This window comes from Myotis brandtii, unplaced genomic scaffold (genome assembly GCF_000412655.1).
Source record: "Myotis brandtii unplaced genomic scaffold, ASM41265v1 scaffold587, whole genome shotgun sequence".
Classification (NCBI taxonomy): Eukaryota; Metazoa; Chordata; class Mammalia; order Chiroptera; family Vespertilionidae; genus Myotis; species Myotis brandtii.
In genome coordinates, this window is record NW_005370207.1 from 1,033,169 (window position 1) to 1,060,717 (window position 27,549).

Genomic DNA, 27,549 nt, shown 5'->3' on the forward strand with positions numbered 1-27,549 from the left:
ATTTATGGAGCAAATCTCTTCATTTCTTCCCTATTGGTAAGTAACAGCCATTTGTTCAGTCAGGACTTTTAAGAAACTGTAGACTTAGAGAGAAAGTGTCATTTTACAGTGGGGCCTTGACTTACGAGTGTCCCGACTTTTTCGAGATACGAGCCATCTCTCGGCCGACTTTTTGCTTTGAGTTGCAAGCTAAAATTCGGGTTACGAGCCAGCTTCAGATACCCCACCACTAGTTGGCGCAGCGAACGTCACAGTGAACGCCACAACATCAGCCCAGCATCACGTGTCTCACTCGTTCACTTTATGATTTGACATACGAGTAATTTGAGTTACGAGCTCCAGCATGGAACGAATTAAACTCGTAAGTCAAGGCCCCACTGTACTTCAATACCCTGCTCCTCACCCCATACACACGAAAACACTCACTCACTCACTCACTCACAAAGGACTTACTCTCCTGTGTTATCCCGATGCGCACTGTGTTTCTGAGGCTGTCCTGCTGCCTCAGCGTTGCTTCTCTCGTGTTCTTGAATAGAATTGACCTTGGGGGACACGAAAAGGGCTCCCTGTTTGTTGTCCCTGCCATGTTGCCTCAGCCTCCCTCTTCTAGAGGGCACTGATAGTTTCTTTTCTGTCAGGGTCTCCCTTGGCCCCAGCTAAATGGATTGTTGTATGAGATAAAGCCCTCCCTGAACACAGGACCGTCCCTTCTGGTTGAGGCTCTCGCACACTCTAGTTAATGACCTCTCCACAGCGCTGCAGGCTTCCTGAGGGACTAGTTGAAGCCTGACACAAAGCTTAGAGGCAGCCATGAACGAGAAAGGCCGCAACAAATCCACACCTCATTTCTGCGAATGTGTGTTGTGGTTAACGGAGGGGTAGTGTAGCAGTGCGCGAGTCCTTCATGCAGCCATTTGTGCCCTTAAGATTTCTGTAGCGAAATTCTTAGCAGTAACTTCTTGCTGTTACAGCATTTGAGGTGTATATTTATCTCATCCTTTGCTCTCTACCTGCACAACAAAAGCTTCTTTTTGGCATTGTAGAGCTTCATCCAGAGGTGTGAAAGAAAAGCAGTATTATTCTTTTTTCTGGGAAACTTGGCCACAGATCTGTAGGGGAAAGAAAACATTGTAGTTCTGGCTTCTAAACTCAAAACTGCCTGAATGGAGCTGGCTTTTAGCTTGGATCTATCTTGGTGGGAGTTTTTTTTCAGAAGCCTTCTGGTTGTACCTTACGTAAACACCGCAGTCTGATCACTCAACCCGGCATCAGCTAGTTCTTCTGTGGACTTGGCATTATTCTAAGCTTAGCAATTCAAAAGGCATTGCCTGAGTTCACTTACATTCTGAAAGACAGATTATACAAGCAAATGAATGATAAAAATATAAGCTTTTACATTTGTCCCCTGCCATACTATATGCGCTTATGTTATGCATCTTCTGGTTTCTTTAGAAACACGGCAGGGATACAGGACATTGAAGTCGTCAGAGAAAGCAGATCTCTATTTGAATCATGGCTCTACTCTACACAGGCAGGGACTCAGGGAGCTTACTTACCCACTTCAAGCCTCAGTTTATATGTCAGTCAACCAGAAAGAGTATCATGCCTCTCAGGATTGTTATGAAAGTATCATGAGATGAGAGAAGGGTGCAGAACAAGCCTGCCATAAAGTAGATCATCAGTACATATATTTCCTTCCTCATCCCCTCACAAAGACTTTGTGAGTTCATACCTAGAGCTTTCCTTAACTCTTGTATGTAATGGCCATAGGTCATAGTGTCCATGGTAGAGCCATAGTTACCTACTGATGGAAATAACTCAAGAAAAGGCACTATTCTAGTCTCCTCCTGACTGATGAGCTCACTGAACGGAAGGCAACTGGCTTTTCCTGTGAGACTTTGGGGCAAGGAATTCCGCATCATCCTCGTAAGACTAGGTTCTAGGTCTCAGGAAGCTCGCAGTGGTTCTCAACCTTCCTAATGCCGCGACCCTTTAATACAGTTCCTCATGTTGTGGTGACCCCCAACCATAAAATTATTTTCGTTGCTACTTCATAACTGTAATTTTGCTACTGTTATGAATCGTAATGTAAATATCTGATATATGTGTTTTCCGATGGTCGTGACCCACAGGTTGAGAACCGCTGCGGGTAGACAGACGTGTAAACAAACGGCAGTGTTGGGGACTAGGTGAGATAATAGAGTCATTTACAATGCACAGAAGTAGCACAAAGACGGAAATGATTGGTTATTAAGCCGGGCATCAGAGAATGCCTCCTTGAGGATCTGATAGCTGAGCTGTGTTTGGAAGGACAAATAGAAGTTTGCAATGTTGGGGGAGGGTGGAGGTGGAGGTGGAGAGGAAGGCTCAAGGTAGAGATTACAGCATGTGCATAGCTGTAGAGGTTTCGGATACCTTGATGAGTCCAGGCAACCATGAAGCCTTTGGTATCAGCGGAGTATAAACAATGAGGATAAGGGTGGTGGGTTGAAGTTGGAAATACAGACAGGAGCTAGTCTTTTTTTTTTTTAATTGGTGTCGGAGCTAGTCTTCTAGGGTTAAGAAAATTCATTTTGGTGGATATATTGGACTAAATGAGGCCGGGGGTTGGGAGAGCAGTTAAGAGGCAAGAGGGATGGAGGCCTGAAATCTGGCAGTGGGAAAGAAAAGAGATTGGGAAAGTATTGAGGAGGAAGACTTGATAATTTGGGAAATAACTGGATTTTTTTGATCGGGGATAGGAGATGATGTTAAAATGTGGAAGAGAAAATAAAGCATTATTTGAGTGGGCAGAGTGTGATGTCTAAAAGCAACACGAAAGTAAGAACAGGTTTTAGGAAGAGATCGTTGATTTGATTTTAGATGTGTAATATTTGAGGTCAGCAGAGGGGCCTAGGCAAATTATTCATGTGGAGGAGCCATCAGCATACAGGCAATAGCTAAAACAGTTGCAGTGCCTAGAGGACCGGTGTAGGAAGAATAAAAACCCTAGAAAGTTCTGACCTGTGAGGAGTAGGCTAAGCATTCATACATGGTTGAAGAAAATATGGTCAAAGGATGGAAGAGAGAGTAGTCTTTGGAAATGGGGGAAGTTAGAATTCCAAGGAGTTAGCAGTGTGAGATTTTACCTAAAAGATCAAGTAGGTAAAAACTATGAAGTTATTTTCTTATTTATCACTTCACTCAATTTATCACTTCACTTGCTGATGACCTTTGTCAGTGCAGTTACATCAAAGTTGAATCAGTCAAAGGCAGATTACAGGCAATTGGGGAATAAATGTGGGAAATAAGGAACAGAATTAAAAATAGACTGCTTCTCACAAAAATCTGACAGAATGGAAAAGGAATGCAGAAAAGTGAAAGCTAAGGGTCAAGGTAACATTCTAAGGATGTCAGCATTTGAGTACTTTTGTAATTGTAGTTCTTATTCAAGATTGGAGCAGAATGTGGCATGTATAGTTGGAAATGCTATTCAATATACCTATTGTTTCCATAATACCAATTACAGAATGTAAAACTCAACAAAATCTTTTTGGCAAATGAGAATATTAAAAAGATGGAGTGAGAAAATATCATAGGCAACATGAGAACTACTGGTCTGATTTCTGAGGAGAAGGAACTAAGAAAGAATGTAGAGGAGTGACTAATAGAGTAGTGACCTGGAAGAGATGGAATGAATAAGATGTATGGAGGAGATGGGTGGGGGGAGTATCCTAAGAGAGAAGGGCCCCTGGTTCTCTGAGACCACCTACAACTCTGAGAGTGAGTGGACACACAGCACGGTATTCATGCTGTGGAGTTGTCCACCTACCTACTCAGTGATCCTCCGGGCACAGCTTTGCAGCTCTCTGTGGGGTCTCTGCACCATGTAAGAATGGTGGTCTGCTAGAAATGATGTCTCTGCAGCCAGGAGAAAGTTGGGGTTGTGATTCTCAAGGGGAAAGTCAAGATAATTGCTCGGCAGCCCATATGTGCTGCTCTCATTAATCCCAGCCTTTTGGAGAGCCCTCTGGACTTTAAGGCGAGGTGGACACTTTCCATTTTTATGTGGCCTTTTTTAGGCAGACGGCTCCACAGCTTGATAGGGAGTGGCATTTGGCCCAAGCCAGCTGGCCTCCCTGTCACGGTTCCTGCACCCCTGTACGTGGGATGATTGCTTGGTCAGATGGGATAGCAGGTGGGGCTGGGCAGCGTCAGCTGTAGCTAACAGGTTAGTGCCTCCTGAAGGCTCTTGCCCTTTAGTCCTTTGAGCACCTGGCTTAGGTTTGGTCGGTGAGCAGGTGACCTTACACCATCAGAACTGAGACTGTTCAAGGTCCCTTCGCCTGCTGCTTTGGCCGCCTCCTGTGCATACTTACCGCATTCCCGCATTCTTGGAGGCAGTCAGTCCGTTCTGGTCCTGAGTTAACAGGAAGTCAAGAACCCAGGCAGCCTGCATTTGTTCAAAGGTATTCTTTTTCCTCACCTAGCATTTAGTGAGCTCCATATAGTCCATTCCAGTAGAACAAAAACAGTTTACCAGCCATCTTTATTTTTAGTTTACTTTCACTTGTCATGTGTGTCCATTTTGCTTAGTTTTTTGTCTGAACGGATACTGAGGCACATATTGGCAAATCGTTTGGCTTTTGATTCCGATTTTTATTTACTAGCACCATCGGGAATGGAGTGTGTCCTACTGCTATGACCTTTATGTTACATGTCCTTATTTTGAATTACTTTCTTAGCTCTGAGGTATATGGGTCATGTCGAGGGCGCAGTTCAGGAAAGTTGTCCTATTGGCTGAGCATAGCAGGTATTACGTTAGTGCCTGTAAACCAAATGCCTGAAATGGAAGAGAAGAATAGAGGTTTCAATGTAAAGAAGTCTAAGGAGTCTTATATTAGATTTGGAGTCTTCTGCTAACTCACTGAGTGGGCCCACCCCGTTTGCATTTTCATGTTATAGAGGTATGTATGAGGAATTATGGACTGGGGCAGGTTTGGGGTGGGGAGAGTGGAGTCAGTCACCTTACTTGGAACTCGTGCTACAAACTACCTAGAGGGCAGCAGCTGCCTGGCAGGGGGTCCCATGTGCATCACAGCAGGTGACTTATGATTAACCAGCTACCTGGTCATATGAAACAAGATTAGAAAATGAGACTTCCCTCTGCCTGCCCTTTTGCATTTTCCAATACCTTTTTTCTTTTTTTAATTACAGCTCCCCTCTGGAGCTACATTAAGTCATATGAAACAAGACTAGAAAATGAGACTTTCCTCTGCCTCTCCTTTTGCATTTTCCAATACTTTTTTCTCTTTTTTTAATTACAGCTCCCCTCTGGAGCTACATTATGACAAGGGAAGCAACGAGAAAAGGTTCTAGATGTCTGGGCTTTGATAAGTATTGGTGGTGAATATGTGAATGGTGAACTAAAAGTTTGACTGTGTGTCCTTCCACCCTGAATGCCTTTGAATAAAGTACTTCATTTCCTTCTTCCTCTTTAACGTCTCATCCTATAGGTATATCAACTGCCTCTTTCAATAAACTAAAAACTTCTAATGGGAGAGGAGAGGGAACGTGAACAGAAATATTCTTCTCATCTCCTGACCCCAGGATGGTGGATCCCCATTGATTACAAGTGCCTAAACAAATTAAACAATTAAAGCCAATGTATGTTTAAGTGAGAAATCCCATTCTGCTATCACAGAGGTGCTAATGAATCAGGCTGTTATTGTGGTTGTGTTTGCTGGGCTTCTATTCTTAATTAAGCAATTATAGGGTCTGCTGATACTTATGAATTTCTTTCAGATGCTTTAATTGAATTGCAACTTAATGGATTTGTGTAAAATGGGGTATTCTTTCTCTTGGGACTTCCCAGTTTGAGCCTGTCTCTACCACCTACTTGCTTTCAGTTGGGCCCCATATCTGGAAATGGGCAGCTTGACATGAGACTTTTCAGAGGCTGCTGTAGTTCTTTGCTATTAAAGATAGCATTACATGAATTATATAAATTATGTTCTTGTCAGGAGATCCTAGAGTGTCACTTGTAGGCATTAGCACAGTAAACAGGTTTGGAGAGCCTTTTTTAATGAGGCCAAGATTCTTGCAACCCTGCTGTAAGAAAGGTAGTCTTTGATAGATGATGGATGATGTATAAATTAATGAGATAGTTTCTTCTTTCTTGAATAACTTTTAGTGTAGTGTCAACAACCATACGGAAAACTTGAACAAGGGGGAAAAAAGGAGTTATAAAAAGGATATGCAACATCATGAGAGCGCAGAGAAAAGAACAATTAATTGGGGAATGGAAAAGACTTCCTAAGGGAGATGGCATTTGAGGATCCAAGAAGATCTAGAACATTTCCCTTGGGTAGGCTGGGTGTGATTAGCCTAGGCCAGTGGTTGGCAAACTCATTAGTCAACAGAGCCAAATATCAACAGTACAACGATTGAAATTTCTTTTGAGAGCCAAATTTTTTAAACTTAAACTATATAGGTAGGTACATTGTTATTAACTTAATTAGGGTACTCCTCAGACTTAGGAAGAGCCACACTCAAGGGGCCAAAGAGCCGCAGTTTGCGGACCACGGGCCTAGGCAAAAACAACGTAGCCTCTATTAGTCCTGAGGAAGAGTTGCCTAAAAGAAATGGGTGTACTCACCAATCATTTTTTTCTCTGCTTTTGTATGGGAATGTCAGTCTCCTTCTCAGCTCTCCTGCTGTTGAGTGTCGCATGCTCTGCCCTCAGCTTCCAGTGTGCAGGCATACCATACCATCACCCACTGGTCAGGTGGATGAAAGTCAAGCCTACGATTACAGCCTGATTATCTCCCATCTTTAGATTGTGAATCATCCCCAGAATGAGCCTCATCATGCTTGTGGGTCATTCAATTGCATGGCTGTTAAATAATTTATTTCCACTAGGCACTGTGCTAGGAATATAGAAATGCGTAAGATATCTTTCCAGCTTTCAAGCAAAGTAGTTGTTTTTATTGAAGCAAAGAATATATAAGCATGAAGAAAAACATACATTTTTGAGACAGGTAAGAGTAGGGGAAACATGCCTTAAATACCATGCAAATGGAAAATCAGATTTTTATAAAACAATAGCAGTAAATATTGTGATACTGTCAGAAAGTCTACAGCCCTAGTCCATAACCCAGAAGTACAGTATCCAGAGAGGGGTGGAGCTGAGTGTGGGCTCCGCCTGGGTCAGAGCAGGCCTGGTGTATGAGGTTACACCTGAGGACCACCCTGCAGAAGGGACAGACCTCAGCACACTACAGAAGGTTCAGAGGAGAGTGACCAGGATAGTAAGAGACCTAAATGCCAGTAGGCCTGGCAGCAGGAATCAAAAGACACTTCCAGGACACAATGGAGTATTTTAGGGTGAAAGGGGCAGAGATTTGACTTGTTCAGTAGCCATTTCGAATATTTTTCTGATTGCGATAGAGGTAAGAAATAGAGACATCAATGAAAATAATATTTGTTCGGTCTGGTTTAATGGCAGTCACAGACCTTGGAACTAGGACACTTAAATTCTGCTTTCCTGCTTCCTAGTTCATTTCCATCAGACCGGCCTGCATATCTTGGGGTGATGCTGGGACCTAGAGGTGAGGGAGACAGTAAGACCCATATGGCAGTTCTGTACCTGCCTGTCTAGATACTAGGGGAGAGCTAGTCCTAGTGGTGGCACCACCTTCCATGGAGAAAGTCTGAGGATGGTGTGGCCTCGTAATTGGGATGTTGAGCACTCACCATCTCAGTTGGGTTTTTTGTGCCAAGAAAAGAAATATGATCATTTATCCCCAGCTTTTGCATTACATTGATTGCCTCTGGATGGATCAAAGTTTAGTGGAAAGAATCCTCACCTCCTAAGTCCTTTGACTTCTGCCTTTAACCATTGCTTTTTACTCCTGCTTTGGAGTTTAATATAGATGAGATAAGGGAAACCTGTCCTGGCAGGATCAGGCCTATTCTGGGTAGAGCTAATAAGAGCCAGGAGAGTGTGGTTCGAAGGGTGAGACATCTGGGCTCTTCCCTGAGCGTCTCTCTTCCTTTCCTTATCCTCCCCACTACTTTAAGGTTCTTTCTGAGTCTCTGGAAGGTTATCTAGGCTGCCTTCCTCCTGGTGGGCAGGGGGAGAGGAATGGGCACCTCACAGCAGTTAGATGGCTCCTCTATGCTGGAGTGTTTCCAATACCAGCACCTGTCTCTGGTTGTGCCCAGATACTTCAGTTCTAATCCTGTTTTTGTGGTTTTCCCAGTAATATACATTTCAGTGTCGGTATTTCAATGCCATCTTGTCAACCTGTTGGCATTTCCCAGCAACCATTTAGTAGCGATGGTGACAAGCAGCAGCTTCCAGGATTGGGCTACTCACCGCTACCTCTGCCCTGTGGGGGTGTCTGTCTGACCAGCCTAATGGTAGAAGATGGCAGGACCAGGAGAGGGAGTGTCAGCAGTGTGGTAATACGAAATTAAAGGAAATACTTTGAAATCGTGTAATGGGCAGCCCTGGGGTGAGCAGTGCACACTGCCTGTAAGACTAATCTTGGTTACTATGGGAACCACCTCTTACATCCCGCTTTCAAACAGAGTTATAACTGAATTTTTAAAAAAAAAACAAACAGTTTCTGCTCAGCTGGTGTGGTTCAGTGGTTAAGCAACCCATGAACCCAGAGGTCAAGGTTCGATTCCCGCTTAGGGCACATGCCCAGGTTGCGGGCTTGATCCCCAGTAAGGGGCGTGCAGGAGGCAGCTGATCAATGATTCTCTCTCATCAGTGATGTTTTCTCTTCCACTCCCTTCCTCTCTCTGTTTAAAAAAAAAAAAAGTTCATCATTGAAAAAATATCTTTGCACCAAACCCCAGGTGTTTGCTCACCTTAGATTCCTTTCAGAAAGTTTTCCTGAGGCTTCCCGAAACTAATGGGCTGGATTTGCCAGTCTCTTCTTGGCTTTTTGTATGGATTTTGAGCGAATGGCACTAACATGGGAATTAGAACACACTAGGAGTCCGGGGGACCGCCAGCCCAAGCACACTGTCCTATTGCCCCTGAGGGGACACTACAGTTTTTCACTCAGGGAAATGTTTAGGACTCCTGGCCGCAGAATGTGCTTCCTCATGCCAGCCCCATGCGGGAGGGGCTCTGAGGAAGCCCAAGATGCTGATGTAGGGCTGCCAGCTACAGACCTAGTAGGAGCAAGAACAGGTCACAGTTCCTTTCATATTTGGAAGGCTTCTGGGGCACAACCACATTCTCTCTCAGTCATGCTTTTTCATGATTAGAACTTTTTTTCCTATTTAAATTACCCACTTAATACAGATCTTGTAAGTATGGTTTTTTTAAACCACCCTTTGCCTGTGATAAAATAAATGAGATCTATACCTCTCTTCAGTGGCCTTTGATTTCTGGACATATGCTCCCTGCAAGGTTGGCTTATAGGCTTCTAAGTTTGGAGAAACTTTCTGAGTAAGCTTTCTGGATTCCCTGTAGTTTTCACTTATTATACTTACGCTCTGTGCCTATACAATAGCAGTCCTGAATAAACCAGAGCAACTCCCATGCTGACCTTTACTCTATGTAGGAAGCTATTTAAATAAACTGGTTAGTCTATGATGGGGAGAGAAGTTCCCATTTCCCTGCCCTGGTGTGCCTGCTTTTTCTGATCTTGTACATCTGCTAGTGATTTTTCTAGGGTTAATTTGGGTGTTTTTATTTTTAAATTGGAACATGGTGTCTGTCTCTTCTCTGTGTTTTGGATGCAGCCCCTGTGCTAGGCATGCGGTTATTAACTCCACTGATATACCAGTTCGCTCATTAGCATTTGCATTTTAAATTACCAACCAGAGCAGACGACATTTATGCTATATTTGTACCATTGCCGCCTTCATGAATGATGTTGTATGTGCAGGGAATACAGAAATAACTCCTCTTAGGCCCTGTTGTATTTTAGTCTTCATTTCTTTTTTACTCTTGATTCTCATCGTTTGATAGGGAATTTTTTTTTATTCTTTTCCAAGTTTAGACCTATTTGTGAGTGCTCCTGATTGGGAAGTGCTAATGACAGACCAGACCTTCCTATCAAAATAGGCATATTACTTAGAGTGGCCATCTTCCCCTGTCATGTGGAGCTCCTGGTAGGCAGTCTGCTTTGATGAGAGAGGAGGGAATTTTCTCCTGCAGTTTGGTTGGTGGGAGACATGGTAACAGATACTTGCTTTTGCTTGTATTTGTTCTCACATCTTTATTATTATTAATTTTTATTATATTTTTATTGATTTCAGAGAGGAAGGGAGAGGGTGTGGGAGAGGGATAAAAACATCAGTGATGAAAGAGAATCATTAATCTACCGCCTCCTGCACGCCCCCTACTGGGGATTGAGCCCTGGCATGTGCCCTTGACCGGAATTGATCCCAGGACCCTTCAGTCCACAGGCTGACGCTCTATCCACTGAGCCAAACCAGCTAGGGCTCACATCTTTAATTTTTTATAGTTGATTAGTCAGTGGTTATTTATTAATACCTGCTATCTCCTGGTGGTGTGTCAGGGGTAAAAAGAAATAGAGTATGCTTTTAGGGAGCTTATTTTTAACAAGAAACATTTAGATTACACTATAGTACAGCACATACTTAAAGATAACAGTGTAAAGCCGTGTTAGAGGTGGGCTTCTTAAGTGCGAGATGTCAGTGAATTCTCTTAGGGGAACTATTCCTCTTAGTGAATGGTACCTTCAGCACCTGGATCACAAGAACCAAGTCAGATACCCAGTCGTGCACCCTGGACCTGGGAATGGAGCCCTCCGAGGCGTAGGTGTGTTCAGCTCTGCCTAAGCTAATCTTCGGCTGGTTTCTGGCAGCAGGCTCAGGCAGGAAGCAGAGCTCCAATAGATAGGTCTGTGTTCGTGCCCATGTGCTCTTCTCTGTGACCTCCAGTTTTGGTTCTCTGAAGCCTGTTGCAGGGGCCCTTCCTCGGGGTGAATTCTGACTTTTAATACATATGAAAAGTCCAGGTTGCCACACTAGAAATTGTAGATGTGCATTCTGGGTAAGCAAACAAATACTCTGCAATTGATATAAACAATGTTTATTTTCCCCCTTCTCAGTAAGGTTTCTCCCTTGCAGTCCTCATTCTGCAGGTTAGCTGTTGGAATAACCAAGACATGAAAAGTTGAATTTGAGGCTCATGATCCAAATACAGATAATATGTTAGTTTAGAGCAGTGATGGCGAACCTTTTGAGCTCAGCGTGTCAGCATTTTGAAAAACCCTAACTTAACTCTGGTGCTGTGTCACATCTAGAAATTTTTTGATATTTGCAACCATAGTAAAACAAAGACTTATATTTTTGATATTTATTTTATATATTTAAATGCCATTTAACAAAGAAAAATCAACCAAAAAAATGAGTTCGCGTGTCACCTCTGAGACACTTGTCATAGGTTCACCATCACTGGTTTAGAACCTGATACCATTAAGGTGTGTCATTGTCACACATGCCATTTCATACAATAATAAAAGAAATGAAATGGTAATTGCATTCTAAGCCTACTCTCATGTTGACCCATCTCATGCGTTACAGAAGCACTGGCTTTCTGAGATTGGCCTCACAGTAAACCCTGCCATATCCCACTCTCCTTGTCCCATTAGTGAATAGGTCTTACCCATTGGAATGTGTGCTGGAGGGTTAGTAACCTTTTCCTTCAGTATTCTATCACTTGAACAGTTCAAATCTACTTCACATTTGATACAGCTCTGAATATTTCCTTCGATTCTGATAGTCTTGTAATAATTTCTTGCCCTGAAATCTGTGGATTCAGTTTTGCAAGAAACCCACACCAAGTACTACGAACTTTGGAATCAGATCTCCAAATGGGGTCTATAATCCTGTGAGGGACCCGTAGTCCTGGGAGGAAGGAATCCTTCCATTTAAGCATCTAAGAGTTCAGGGATAGCTCCACCTCACCTCGTTACATTAGCTTGTCTTCCATAAGCAGAAGCCCTCATGGAGTTCCTCTGAAAAGTTGACGGGCAAGAACTGCTACCTCCCTCCGTGGTCCGTCCTTCCATGGAGATGGTCTGCGCTTGGCACGCTCTGTGTTTGCCGGGCCCTTTAGTGGCTTCCGTGAGCACCATGCTTCAAAAGCAGGCCTGTGAGCCTGAGTCGTTGTTTCTTTCTAGTCTCTAGCTTCGTTTGGTCTCTGTGCCTGTTACCTGGCAAAATTGTTCTCCAGAAACTAAGTTGTGGCTGACAAGTCAAGCATAGATACCATGGAGGAGATGATTGGGCCCCGGAGACTTCAGAGTGGTGAGGCAGAGCTAGACCTACAGTTGGCTGGCGTCACCTGTGTGGTCAGATGAAGGTGCATGTGGGTTGTGTTGTGTGGCAGGATCTAGATGCCACTCAGAGTGCTCTTTCAGGAGCATCTGTAAGTACCTAACCATGCTAATGGAAGCAGATGAGATGGACATTTCGCTAAATTGAGCGCTGAGGAATCCCACAGACTGTCTTTCATTTTGTCATGGCATTTGTTAGCCAGGTGAAGGGCTGATTACTGCAGTCATTCCTCTTCCTGCTGGGCTGCTCCAGAGGAGAAGAGATGGGTTGACTGTGTTCCCTCAGCTGCCAGGCCTTCTCGCCCCTTGCGGTTCTCTGCAGGCCTTCTCGCCCCTTGCTTCTTCCTCCGCTGTGCCGTTGGCTCCCGACAGAAACCTTGAATTAAGTGGGTTAGGAATAAACTGCTTGAATGAGTTTGTGCAGATAGCTTCTCTCACCAGCTATCTGAAGTGTTTTGGAAATACACGGGAGCCCTTTGTAAGCTGCTTTATAAGCTGTGAAGTCCATTGTTGCTGCTCGCTGCAGCCAGCGTGTCTCTAACCTAAGTAATGTCGACTTGGCTCTGGGCCAGGGTTTGGGATTGGAAATATGAGTAAGCAGCAGAGCCGTCCACCAGAGTCACTAGCAGCTGTTGCAGGTTGGAGGATTTGCAGAAATTGAGATCGCTGTTCCCAGATATTGGCACTTGCCTAGTGATGAATGACCGAGTCTGTGCGAGGGGACTCTGTATGCTTTCCTTCGGCCTTTTCTTCTCAGCACTCTATTGTGGCGCCAGCTCAATGGCCCCATTGTGGAGGAGGGTGACTAAATGGAGGGGTGAGTGGCCTGCCTCTACCACCATTCCCTCCCTCAATTGGCTTAAATGGAGACCTTAATAATAGCTCTTTGATCCCCTGAACTGGTTGTTAGGGCAGGAATTTCATGGCACATAGCACAGATGCCCAGGGCTAAGAATCCAGCCGCCAGAGGGTAGAGACATGGATTCACCTAAAAGAGAGTGACATGAACCCTAGTGTCCTTTTGCCTTAACCCACTCATCTGCACCAGATTAGCTGGGGAGGTAAAAGCAAAGACTAGAAAACTAGGTCTATTCTGATAAAGTCATTCATTTCTGATATGATTGTCCAAGTGAAATTTTTAGAGGGTGATACCTCTTTGTGTAATTTCTTCTTATCAAATACAGTCATGCATATTTATATATGCATATGCTGAAACCACCGTTACAATGCCATCTTCCTAGAGATTAAGCTTCAGAAGAACTGGCATGAACAACCTTTGTTAGGAGATATCCACGCTCCCACCTCCAACCTCCTCCACCATTACTCTCTCATGTCATCTTTTTATTTTCCTTATAACACTTGCCACTATCTGAAATGATCTAGTTTATTTTTGTTCATTCTTTGCATTGACTGGATGTAAGATGCTTGAAGGCAACCTTGTCTTTCTTGTAACTGCCAAACCCTGGAATAGTGCCTGACCCATAGTCAGCATTCACTAGCTAGTTCTTGGATGAATGAATGAACATGGCTCTGGGCTAACACTAAGTAGCTTATTTTAAAAATTCAGAAAGCAAAATAACAACACTGTTCCCATGGAGAAAGTGCTGGAGCCACAGCAGCCCTAAAATGGCTAAGAGCGCCAAACTGGATTAAAGCTTACAATGAGCCGTATCCGGTTTAGCTCAGTGGATAGAGCGTTGGCCTGGTGGCTGAAGGGTCCCAGGTTTGATTCCGGTCAAGAGCACATGAGTGGGTGTAGGTTCGATCCCCAGTAGGGGGCGTGCAGGAGGCAGCCGATCAATGATTCTCTCTCATCATTGATGTTTCTATCTCTCCCTCTCCCTCTCCCTTCCTCTCTGAAATCAATAAAATTGTATATTTTTTAAAAAGCTTGCAATGATTCCTGAGTCACATAGCCTCTCTGAGCCTTGGATTTCTTCATAGAGAAGGTTGAATTATGTTTCTCTAGGGTTCTTTCTGAATATCTAATAATAATAGCTTTTAATCTGAATCTCTAATAGCTTTTACGTAATGAGTATTATATGCTGTGATTAACTCAATTAACTCACAGCCCAATTAGGTAGATCCCCATTCCCATTTTATAGATAAGGAAATTGAGGTATAGGATGGTTAATTAACTTGCTAAATAAATAGCTAAGTATATTTTCTTGATTTTATATGTGCTATCATTTAGAATGCAATACCCAAATTGACATTGGACATAGTGTTCCTGAGGTCTATTTCTCCAGTCTCCTCTCCATTCAGTGCTGAGAACCAGCCAGGTGCTACTTTTCTTTTGGGATGACTGAAAGCAAAGCTTAAGAAGTGGACAGTGGTAGTGGCCCCGTTTAGGAATTGTAGTAATGTACTATGAGATTTTAGTTGTTTTGGAGTTTGGATTTGGTTTTTGGACCCACATATAACACCAATAGGAAGACATCGAAGATGAAAGCATGGCTAGGACATGTGACTGTGAAGGATAGACCATGTCAGACCTGTGGGATGGGTTTATGAGCTGGTGCATTTATGGACAAATTAAACTTTAGCCCTGAATAAGCAATGTCCTAAGCCAGTTATTACTGCTCTGGCACTTCTAATGGGCCCTATGCAACTCTTATAAATTATTCAGCTGCTTTATTAATAAAAGACCAAGCAACTTGCCTAGTCTTGGTGATATTTAAGTATAGCTTAGAGAGAACAGGTTAGAGGGGCAGAATATTTGCTGACCACCCGGGAAACCTTTCTAATTTGGAGTTGAAAGGGTTAAACCCATCTTGAGGAGCAGAGTTTTGAGAGATAATGCATAAAACTGTGTTGAAATGTTAACTTTGTAGATTCACAGGCTTTCCTCTGAGGAAATGCTTGCAAGGTTCTCTGGACTGACTGTTGCATCTGATACACCTTTCAGGGTATCATGATTATGGTGATTAAATGTCCCAGATAGCCAACATTTAAGCATTAGAAATTGTTGGGGTTTAAAAAAAATAATAATTTTTATAACTTTTTATTTTGGCATAATATCAAATTTACAGGAATGTTACAAAAATAGTGTAAAGATCTTTCATTTACTTTATTGACTTGTTAACATACTGCCCCATTTGCTATCAATGTATTTTTAGAATCAGATTTTTACCAGGTTGCTTCTCACATCTGTGAACAGAATAAAATAATTCTTCCATTCCATATAGAACATAAAAAATTTTTTGTGTGATTACCAAATTTGGTCCCTGGCAGCCACCATTGTATTGGTGAGCTTCTGGTTTGGAAGATGAGCTCTGGCAATGAACATCCTGGCCTTTCCAGGGAAACTCCTTCTTTCAAGTATTCTGTTCAGCTTTCAGGCCAAGGGTAGCACTTCTGCGAGGTAGTTTACACTCCTGTTTGGAAACCGCTGGAAACATGCCCGTCTCAGTCTGTCTTTATGTTTGCTGTCTGAGGTTTTCGTGTTGCCCCTAGAAATGCTGGGGGCTTTATAATCTTACTTCCTTTAAGATTTCAGTAAATAATGGATCAGATTAAAGCAAAATGATTCATTCATATATACCTCCAAGCATGTTTGGGTTCTCTTTATTAAAGGTGCTCTGAGAATATCAGTGGTTTCTTAATGAACTCTAAATTTACCTGAATCCTCACCTGCTGTAAGCTATGGGGCACCAGGGGAAGCAGACTCTCAAGTCTGATGCTTCCCACTGTGCCAACTAAAAGCCATGGCAACTCACTGGAGGGCCTTCGTTGGTGAGTGGCCTTGATTTTATAACAGCAAGAATTGTCACAATTAATGACAACCCCCATTATTAGCATTTGTACTTCTTAGTCAAGCATCTGGCCCCCATTGCTTTCCATGATCCTTTAGAGCAGCGGTTGCCAACTGGTGGTCTGCGAGGTCCGAAAGGTTAGCAACCGCTGGTTTAAGGAAGCCTTTGGAGCAGCAGTCACCAACCGGTGGTCCGTGGACCACTGGTGGTCCGTGAAGTCCGAAAGGTTGGCGACCGCTGCTTTAGAGAACTTCAACAAGATCGAAACCTTTCAGTGCAACAGGAAATATTCAGCTTAGGAAAGCTGGGATAGGAAGCCTAATTGTAGGGGAATAAAATAGGTGAAAGGTGAATCAGAAATATTTTAAAGGAAAGTTGATAATATAGAAAGTTCACTGAATGAGAAATTAGAAGGCCTTGTTTCTCACCAGACTCCTGCTCATATAGAGGCTCTGACCAGGCTCACACAGGTTTCTGCTCCTTCTGTACTTTATAAGCTCTATCCATCAATTGTTAATTCTGGAATATGGTCCTAGCTATATGGCCTTAGATTACATTAACTGATAGCAGCCATTCTTTCAAGCCCTAAAGTGCCACGATCTTATTATGAACTCTCTTTTACTCTTAAATTTTGAGTTTGAAATCAAGTCAGCTGATCAATAAGTTGAGTTGATTGAATTTTTGCCCTGACATGAATGTGATCTGAATGAATAGATGACAGCCTAGAACAGCGGTCACCAACCTTTCGGACCTCACAGACCACCGGTGGTCTGAGGACCACCGGTTGGCGACTGCTGGCTTAGAAGACAGCCAGTGTCTTCCCTCAGTTCATCAGATAAACAGTCTAATTGGATGACAGAATTTTAAAGTACCTGAGCTCAAAGGTGAGCTAGCCAAGGGTTAATGGTAATGCCATTGATCCAGTTCTCAGAAGAGCATTTAGGGCCCTAATGAGATGAGGACCAAGGGCTTCTGGGACAGCATCAGAGAGAAGTCAAAAAGCTGTGTGGAACTGTCTTGCCAGCTTCTTTGGGGCAAGCTGCTTGTTTGGGGTGCCCCCTTTACTCAGATGGCTTTCAGATGTTCATGTAGGACCTGCGTCCTTACATGGCCCAACTGTCTTATGTTCCTAATTCTCTTCTTGGTAGGATTATAAATTCATTATGATAATAAACATTGGCTTTATCTGGGATTGTTTTCTCTTCTTCACATGCCCTGTTGTTTTTTTAATCTTTACCCAAGGATATTTTTTCCATTGATTTTGAGAGAGAGAGCAACATCAATGTGAGAGAGACACATTGATTGGTTGCCTCCTACACACAACCCAACAGGGGTTGGGGTTGCACCTGCAACCTAGGTTCATGCCCATGACCGGAAATCAGTGTGTGGGCCGACACTCTAACCACTGAGCCACATCGATCAGGGCCACATGCCCATTTTTTTTAAACCTATAGAATTAAGCACATAACTTGAGAAATATATAAGTTTAAAATTCTGTTGGAATGCTGGTTCGCCCACTTCACACATGAGGTATATTAAGGGTTCACCTTTAACAACAGCCCAATTAGGAATTGTCAATACTGCTTATGTACGGTGTGGGATTGTTCACAGTTGCTATGAGAACCTCAACTTTTTCATTCCCTGACTCATTTTACATGAACAATGCAAATGTGAAGAGATTTGAAGGGGGAAGGGATGATAAGCCAGGGAGCTGGCACATAAATGAAAACTCTGTTCGCTCTTGGACCACTTGGAATGGTAAATTCTCAGCGCTCATTCAGTTCTTCCACCTTGTGTCCTCATAGAAGTTTGTTTTCACCAAATCCTTAAGAAGGAAGTAAAACAGCTTGACCTTTATTTTCATCAAGTTTCAAAGCAGTTCAAGTTCAATACTTAACAGGAAGATTGCCTTTAATGAGCCAAGTTTGGAAGCCATGGATTTTAATCTCTTAGTGTTTGGAAGGGTATGAGATGTGCATACACAGTGCGAAAGTAAGTTTACAGCTTTAACTATTGCATTTAAAATGGAATCACTGCCCCACAGCATTTAAGAACCCAAAACAAACTGCGTGGATTTCTTTGTTGTTGTTGTTGATGTGTCTGGGTTGGGGGAGAGGGGGCAAAAAAGCATCTCATCCACAGCATGTGCCTGTGTGTGGAATCTTGAATTTTTTTTTTAAAACTCCCTTTATACAGGTAGCTCAGAAGTCATTGTTACTTGTTTTGAACTTCATCTGAGAAAGAAATTCCTATTCCAAACCAAGCTCCCTCCCTGCTCAGGATCGGCCTCAGCTCAGGGTTAAGTGTGGGTTAGATTCTCTAAAGAAGAAAAAGGTGCTTCCCTCAGCCTTTGTCAGCGCTAATGGCCAGCTGTGTTTGGTGCTCTATCACTTTGTTGTTTTTTCCCTTGTTATTTGGTGGGCCAGGTTTTATGCTGAATAGAAGATAAAGAGTGCTTACCTTATCCCTCCCTGACCCTCTCATTCCTCCTTCTCTCACTGCCCTTAAAACAAAATTGGAATGCTGGGTCAGAAATTCTTGATTTGCAGTTTGAATCAGAAGCTTTACAGGGCCCGTAGTCACCAGGACCGGATGTGAACTGTCTGGTACTGACTGCCTCTTATGGGCATTGATGTTTCCTTAGAGTCGTGGGATGGTTCCCTGGCACTTTCAGGTGTTTTCTGAAAGCTTATCAGTCCCGGTGAGTTCTAGCATGGTGGATCCCAAGCTTGTTCAGTAGGTCTAGAGCAGGGCCAGAAAAGCTACGTTAACTAAGAGCAAGATTCAGTGCTGCTGATTTGCAGACCAGTCTTTTGAGTGGAAACAGTCTCGACCACCATCTTCCCTCTTTTTATTGCTCCCTAGCTTGGAAATTAGGAAATATCCAGTGCACACACAAAGCCTTAGTGGCTAAGAGAGCAGGTTTTAGAGCCAGTCCCCGTGTAACCTGAGTTTAGGCTCCTGCACTTGCTAGATATGTGAAACTCTGTTTCCCCATTCATAAAGTGGGGATGGAATGGTGTTACTGTGATCGGCAAACCATCCCTGTGAGTTGCCAGTGACAAGCAAAACTCTAAGCGGCGATTTTGAGTCCTAAGTTAATGCATGACTTGAATCCTGTCCATATAAATGCCATCATCTGGGCAGGCCTCAGCCTCATGACATTTTAGGGCAGTGCTGTACTTGAACCAGCACTGTCCATGGCTTTCCCTTCCATCCGTGAAACTAGAATTATTTCTTACTGTTCTGTTCCCCTTCCTCCTGCTCACATCAGCCTTTGCTTGTTGAATGGTGTGGGGTTCTTAGTGGAGTATCCTAGGCCCATCTGCACCTGTGGCCACATCTTGTGGAGCTGTAATGGATGTACTGCCTTGATCCCTGTCCTCAGGTCTTCTGGGTGGTACAGCGAAGTGAGGCTAATTAGTAGCCCACCACAAAGAGTACCCAAGCAATGTTTTTAGTAGCAATGGTACTTGCCAATTAAATCTCAGATGTATGTAAGGTTACAGACTTCCAAAGTAGAGAGAGCCTGCATCTGAAAAGAAATTCCTTCTAGGAAGTAATGGTAATTTGTTTGGCACAGAATATGATGGTTAAAAATAGAAGAGGGTGGGGGAGGGCATTGGGGGATTAAGGACACATATGTAATAACTTAATCAATAAAGAAATAAAAGGGAAAAATAAAATGGAAGAGGGAAATGTGGTGCTGAACTGGTTGAAGAACTTGCCCGAGAGGAGACCACAGGGCCTTTCATTGATTCTGGTCCCCCCTTACTAGAGAGTATGGGAACTTCAGGATTGGCCTCAGGTGTTGCCTTCTATTACTGAAAAAACAAAAGCTACTTCCTCTAGCAGGGGTCCTTTCATCTTTATTTGGCCTTATTTCGGCCTGCATGTTGGAAAATCCGCACTGGCCACATTGAAATAGCTAGCTTCTTTTCATCCTTCACTTCTCAGCTTCTCCCTTTTTCCCAGGGAGCTTTGACTCCTGGACTAGAGTAAGCCCTTCCCCTATGTATTATGTTTCCAAAGTTTTCTACAATTCCCTACTTTATGCTTCTTTCTATTTCTTATTGAACGCAGGCCTTCTCCAGTGGACTCTAAACTACCAGAGTCTTTATGTTGCTGGCCCCTCTTGGCATCCCCAGTGCCTAGCAGAGTCCCTGGCGCGTAGTGGGGCACTCAATAAATATGTGTTGAATAAGTGGAAATTTCATTTACTCCTGAGTCATGCATGTATTCTTCAGTGGAAAATAGGAGCAAGAAAGTTATGTGTGTCCTTACGTACAAGTTCATCATATAGCAGCTCTTGATCTTCATTTCTGTTGGATATCATCTCTGAGATACTCATGGATTTTTGTTCTATAGTTGTCTGTGTGGCACCAACATGCATTTCGAAGTGTCTCTTAAGAGTATATTCTACTTCCAGGAACCAAGACTATCTATATATATAAAAGCTTAAGCAACTGAGCAACTGGTCAACCAGTCGACCGGTTGCTATGATGGCACTGACCACCAGGGGGCAGACGCTCAACACAGGAGCTGCCCCCTGGTGGTCAGTGTGCTCTCACAGCCAACCTCCTGCGGTTCCTCCCCCAGCCCAGCCCCTCCATGGGTCCTGATCGCTGGCCAGGCTGAGGGACCCCACCCATGCACGGATTTGTGCACCGGGCCTCTAGTAAATAAATAGAGATCATCACTGATTTTCAAAGGGCAGGCAGTAGCCTCCTTAGAGGGTGCAAATTGATGGAATAGGCTTGGGAACAGGAGAGAGCACACTTCACTGAGACTGTTAGCTCTAGGCTAAAAATTAAGAACTCTTAGCTTTCCTCATTTTTTCAAACCCCATGGCCTTCGCAGCCTCTGGAGATTGCTGAGCAAATCTGTCAGCCACCACGGGAAGCAGCTATGTTAGATCTTATGGCTGTTTGCTCGAGCTTTTCGTACTTGTAACTCACTGTTGACATGACAGTATACAACAATCCAAATTGTTTCTGAAGTTGCTTATCAAAATTGAAAGTGTCAGAAACCCAATATTTTGAGGTCAGTAATTAATTAGAACATTTTTGTTTATGTTGATTCCTGTAAAACAGATCTATCAAAATGCTCTTGACCTTTTCTTCTGGTGTGGGTGACTGTGACATAAGTAAGAAAAGCATACAGTTAAAAGAATACATCTGTGTTAAGGTGTTTGACTCACTCCCACATTTCCTCATGCCCCTAACCCAGGGGTGGGCAAACTTTTTGACTCAAGGGCCACAATGGGTTCTTAAACTAGACCGGAGGGCCGGAACAAAAGCATGGATGGAGTGTTTGTGTGAACTAATATAAATTCAAAGTAAACATCATTACATAAAAGGGTACGGTCTTTTTTTTTTTTTTTTTAGTTTTATTCATTTCAAACAGGCCGGATCCGGCCCTCGGGCCGTAGTTTGCCCATGGCTGCCCTAACCCCTGAGGTCGGCTAAGGGGAGTGGAGGGCCATGAGGTAGAATGCTCTCTTGCCTCCCATTGAATTTCTCCCTCCAACTTCACCAACACACACTCCTCTCATTCAGTTCCTCTTCTAATCTTTTGTAGTTACAATAGTATTTCTTCTTTACTTATTCCAGCTTTTTTTTTCTTCCCCTAATTTTTATTTTCCTCTCTTTCTGTTGCCTCTGATAGGAAAGGAGAACAGGCAGGAAATTAATACTTCTCTTGTGGGGCTTATGAACCAGTGCCTGTGCTCAGTGCTTTTACATGGATTACTCATTTACTTCTCCCTTAACTCTCTCAAGCTGCCCTTTATTTCACTTATTGTCATAATGATACTCTTTGGGATGGTAAATGAAATATCAAGGAAAAAGTTTTAATGTTTTGAATCAAATGAAATTTTTTCTTCATCCCATCCGTGAATTCTTTCCTGTTAGATTTGGAACTATTGGAAAACAAGTCTTGTTAACTTTCATTTATTCAGAGGCTGCTTATCCAGTTTGGCAGTTATCATTTTCCTTCTCTGCTCTTTCCTGCTGCTACTCTTATCTTAGCCTTTTCACTGTTCCTCCTCCATCATAGAGAAGGGGGCGCAAATAAAGTGTAAGCAATAAATGTTCCTACTTATTTTTAATTAGATTATTATGAGGCAGTATAAGAACTGACAATTAGGTTTGGGAAATTGGATTGACTTTTAAAAATTCGCTATCTTGTAGGTGCTTGTTGGTATTGTGGGCAAAGAGGGTTGGCTGATTGATGTAGATGAGAAAGTAGGTGAGTGCCTCTCAATGGAGTGAGTCTGGCAGAACCTATCTGCCTCCCCTGAGGGTGTACGAAAGATTTGATTTGTGGAAATATGTCTCTTCACTCCCCACAATCACCATGTGAGCCTCCTGAGAGCAGGAGCGGTTGTTATTACCTACTCAGGTAAGATTGTCAGTCCTGCCCCCATTTCTGCTTGATTTCTTCTTTACATGTTCCAACAGTGGCTCTGCTGGCTGCCTAAAACAAGGGAGAGAGGCTGGGGGAAGGTTCGTCTCATCCTTTCATCTCTTAAGTCTTTACTTTTGCCACCCTTCCTCTGGAAATTCTCTCCATCCTTGTGACCACTCTCCGAGAGCTTGGTGTATATATTGGCAGAAGTGAGGATCTGGAGAGCAATACTTAGAGATTAATCAACAGTCATTACATTATAAAATAATAGGCATGATTGGTAGTTAATATATCCCTCTCCAGGGAGCCGGGGAGCTTCATGGATTTGGAGAAATGAGCCCAGTGCTTGTTTAGGATCAGTGCTTTGTATGAAAAGCTAAATCAATGGCCTGGACTTAAAGTCAGGAGCAGATGATGGGAGGTGGGTGAAGTAAAACCACCATTCATCATAAGGGTGTTGCACCAGGAAGGAGCCCGCCAGTTACACTAAAGGAATCGTAAATCTCCAGGAGGTGACAGGCCATGGGGTCAGAGAAGAGGCAGCATGTGTTCTGTTCAGAATGAGCACCCCTGGTATTTTCAGCGGATCATGCTGATCAAGGATCTCCCCTGCCCTCCTGCTGCCCAGGCTGGCTCTGATTTTGGAGGATACTGGCTCCAAAGTGGTTGCTCTGTAAAGTCTCTCCCTCTCCTTTCTTGTCGAGCAGGGCACACGCAGCCTTTCCATGTGGGCGATGTCCACATAACGAGAATGCCTTGTTTATTTTTGGTCCATGAGCTTGCGTAATGTGCCTATTTAACGTCCTCCTAAAAGCGCTTTTCAGCACAGGAGCAAGTAAGGAGGCCTTCTAAATCCTGCTTCTGCGCACAGTGGACTCTGTAAGGTTGTTCTTGCCACCGTGTATTTATGGGCAGGGGCTGGAGCTATGACATTTATCTCTGTTGATTAGGGCGCTGATATATATCTGCTCCCACCTTCCGTGGGGAGCCTTACGCAACTAGAGAGAATGATGAGAGCACACTCATAACTCATGCTGCCGGGCCACTGGACTGTCTGTGCAGAGCCGCTTCACCCCTGTACGCGGGGTGGGGGAGGGTGGCACATGGTTATACATACGGGGAGACTTTAGTGGAGAATCATCTAGGATTTAAAACAGGAGAGAGGAAAAGGCAGCTTCTAATTAGCGCTCCTTAGGGTGGCATGTTTTGACCTGCTTTTTGGCATGCCCTACCTCACCCCCCCTTTTTTTTTAACTATAGTGATTTGTTTTTAAAAGAAAACTGCCCGTTTTATTCTTGTTTTAAAGAAATACATAGTTATCAATGAATATGTAGAAATAGAAAAATTAAAAATGAATAATCACTTCTACTTCCATCACTAGGTTCTGAGCCTGAGCCTGTTCCCTGGCCACTCTGAGAGCCAAGAAAGACCTGGTTTGATCTGCAAATCTTATGCAAGAGCCCTCAGTACCTTGGATTAACTTGTCTGTTTCTCTACCCTTAAAATGTAGGACTGGTAAATTTAAAGGAGATTATAAATAGAAAACTGAATAGAGAGAGAGCTGCATAAAAGACAGGCTGAGTTCTGTTGTTATATGTCCTTGGTACTGGCCCTTGGAATTTGTGGGTGAGCAGAAATTTAGGGCTCCTTTTGAATTTCTAGACCCATCCTTTTAGGGAACAACACCCACCCATTTTATGGGTATATTGTCAGTGTTCATAATGTTTGTAGACTCTGTTTATCCTAATACTTTTTCCTAGACAGAATCCTAGTCTCCTAATTAGTCTTCCCACTTCTGTTCTCATGACCCTTCTGGTCTGTCTGTCATGAATCAGAAAGACTTTTTCTAAAATGCGCTTGTGGGCCCTGGCCAAGTGGCTCAGTCGGTTGAAATGTCTGTCATCCATACACCACAAGGTCACAGGTTCTTTCCCAGGTTGCTGTGCGTACGGGAGGCAACTGATTGATGTTTCTCTCTTTCTCCCTTCATCTCTCTCTAAAATCAATAAAAACATCCTTGGGTGAGGATAAGAAGTAAAAAAATAAAATGCACACGTACTCCTGTCATTCACCTGCTTATAACTTCTCGGTGGTTCCGTTGCCTTCAAATCATGGTGTTTATGGTCCTCCATGATCTGAGCCCTGTTCATCTCTATGGCTTCACCACTCAACACCTTCGCCAGGCCTCTTCCAGAGCAGGGTCACTTGAAATACCCAGATCAACCATGCTAGACTCGAGGATTTTACATATTTTATTCTTTCAACTTAGAGTAGCCAGGCCCTTTTCTCCTTCCATCATCATCTCTTAACCTTGGATTAGCATACTGATTATCTGTATACATGTTTGTCTTTCCCACTAGCCTGTGTGTCCTTGTTCATTTTGTATGCCCAATCCTTAGCCAGTGCCTAGAACAGAGCAGGCCCATGTATGCTGAGTGGAGCATGCACAACGATTTCCATACAGGAATCACCTGCCAGGACCCTGCCACCATGCCCTTCCTCCATGACCGTGTGTGTGCCCTGAAATCCAGAGGCCAGGTACCCCATTGATTTGATTACCCCAGCGTAAATTACAACTATGGAGGATTCATCAGATGGCATCCATAGGAGTGACAAGTCCATGTTGGGGAGGACGGTGTACCAATTCAATCAGATTAAATTGTGAGGCAGTGAGGGTGAGGTTACAGAACATCTGTGGAAATTCATACGAGAAAAAGTGGCCAGGAGAAGCTCTGTGGAGGGCCTGAAGCTTCATTTAGAGTCTGGGGGCTCTTTCCTGGTATGCCACTGATTATTGCTGGCCTATTCTGGGTCCCAAGGGCAGAAACTAACCACAGTTTAGGACAAATCATCTCATCATTCTAGGCCTAAGTACTCCAGGCCAGGCACTTTGATGACACATGTGTATGTGTGTGTGTGTGCATTTTATTGTTGTCTTCTCCCTGGTACTTTCTATGTCCCCTACTTTATTTTACTACATATTACTCATCACTTTCTATCACACTTAGAATTTACTTGTTTGTTACCTGTTTTTCTATTCAGAATATAAGGTCCATGAAGGCAGTGATTCTGGTCTGCTTCATTCACTACCATAGAGTGAAACCTAGCACCTAGGACATTGTCTCAGTCATAGTGGGCCTTTAATCAACAAGGACCATTCCCCTAAACAAGGAAATCCTTTCCTAGAATTTCTGTAGCCTAGGTTTCTATGAGAGGCCATATAGCACCCTAGCGTTTACCAGCCTGTTACTCATTATACTGTGGCTGGGGGAACTGCATAGTATTAAAATGCATGGTCCTATCGTCCTATCCCCAGCTCCCCAAGAAAGTACATCCAAGCATGCCCCTGCTGCTTCTGAGCCAAGGGAATAGAGGTGACATTGTTGGGGCCATAGCATCAAGTTTGGAGCCAGGGTAACACACTAACTCATGTCCTCTGCTGCCCAGGTTCTTGGCATCCTGATTGAAACTTGACCAGGTAGATAGCCCAGTCCTCCGAGCCATTGGTTCTGCATAGGTGGTAGCAGAGGGGCCAGGTCAGTCTGAGAGTGCCTTTGATGAACTGAAACTCAATCCCTTCTTGATTCCAAACAGTCACCGAGAATATGACCTGCTAAGTGGGTTTCTGACTATCGAGTTTCTTGGGAGGCTATTGTTTCTATTCCACTTTGTGTGTACCCTTTAACAACAACAGGACTGTGGGTCCATCCTTGCCAGCCTTGGCTGTGCAGTAGAGGTTCTGCATCTTTCAGAGCAGAACTGCTCAGGATTCTTTAGACTAAGAATTGTGTGATGAGAGTATGGCTGCAGGAATGGGTTGTGATCAGCATGTGTTCAGCTGCTTCTTCAGCTGCGCAGGGATCCACGTTGAAGGCTAGGGGACACAGGGGTACAGGGGGAACTATGTACCAACAGGCTCCAGGTGAACCCGCTGGGAGACCAGTCCAGAGTCAAGATTCAGGTCACCTATTGGACACTTCCTTCCTCTCAAATCACACTGGTCTTTGTTGCCCAGAGGCTTAGGACAAAATGATGAACTCTTATGGATTACTTCAATAGGCACTAACTATTCACCAACACTGGTAGATGCTTATTACAAGTATTACAAGAATACTTGTAATAACCCTCTAAGACATTTTAATTTTTATCCCTGTTTCCCAGGTGAGGAGAGGAGACCGGTCGTCTCTGTACATAGCACTGCTGGAATCACTCAGGGCTTGCAGTGCATAACCATGCATGGTGGCCCTGAGAGGCAGAGCCAGTGTCAGGGAAGGCAGGCATGTTAATACCAGAGTCTGATGAAGACTAGTGTTCAGATTCTCCGTAGAGGTTCCAGCCACTGGAAAAATATAGCACATTGTCTTAGATTGACCATTTTACCTCGTTTCGTCTAGTATGTGTGCAGAGTGCCTGCTCCTTCTCCACTGGGAACTGTCTGCTCCACTTTGAAAGAGGCAAGTGGGGCTTTCCCGCAGCAGCAATTGCCTCGTCCGCCTTTCCCCAGCCAGTGCAGAATGCAGACGGGGAGTGGTGCAGAGCAGCACACCTGCTCAGCATTCAGAAGGCATCAGGGAGAGTACCAAACTCAAACAGAGACTTCTTGGCCACCTGGATTCTCTGCACACACAGGGAATATGACCAGAGAGGAGAGAGGGCAGAGCGATGAGGAGAGCATACAGCATTTGCCGACTGCAGTTCTTATTACAGCTCTAAGGCAGTGTTAAATTATCCAATTAATAAAAATGAATATACCATTGGAAGCTACATTTGTGTGGGGCCTTTTGTTGTTGTTGTTAAATTGGCTAATTTAACACCATCCTAGAATGGTTGTGATTTGTAACAGCAGCAGCCCACGAGTTCAGAGAAGGTGGGAGTGATTCCCTCCAGAACTTCCTCAGGCATTGCTGCATGCCCTGTGTCTTTCTTCTCTGAGGAAGTGGAATAAACAATATCTAGACTTCAGCTGGCAGTGGCCTTTGGGACTCTGCAGCGTGCTAGCCAGATCTTCACGGTCATGGGGAGTTTTTCCCCAGCAGACTACATTGCAATCATATTTGTATACACATTCCTA

At 43.7% G+C, this 27,549-nt stretch overlaps 1 protein-coding gene across 1 annotated transcript in view; it reads left to right on the plus strand.

The window, feature by feature from the left end:
• The window catches only part of SND1 (staphylococcal nuclease and tudor domain containing 1), a 445,445-nt gene that overhangs the window by 285,960 nt on the left and 131,936 nt on the right, over positions 1-27,549 (plus strand). The gene's annotated exons all lie outside the window — the stretch shown is intronic.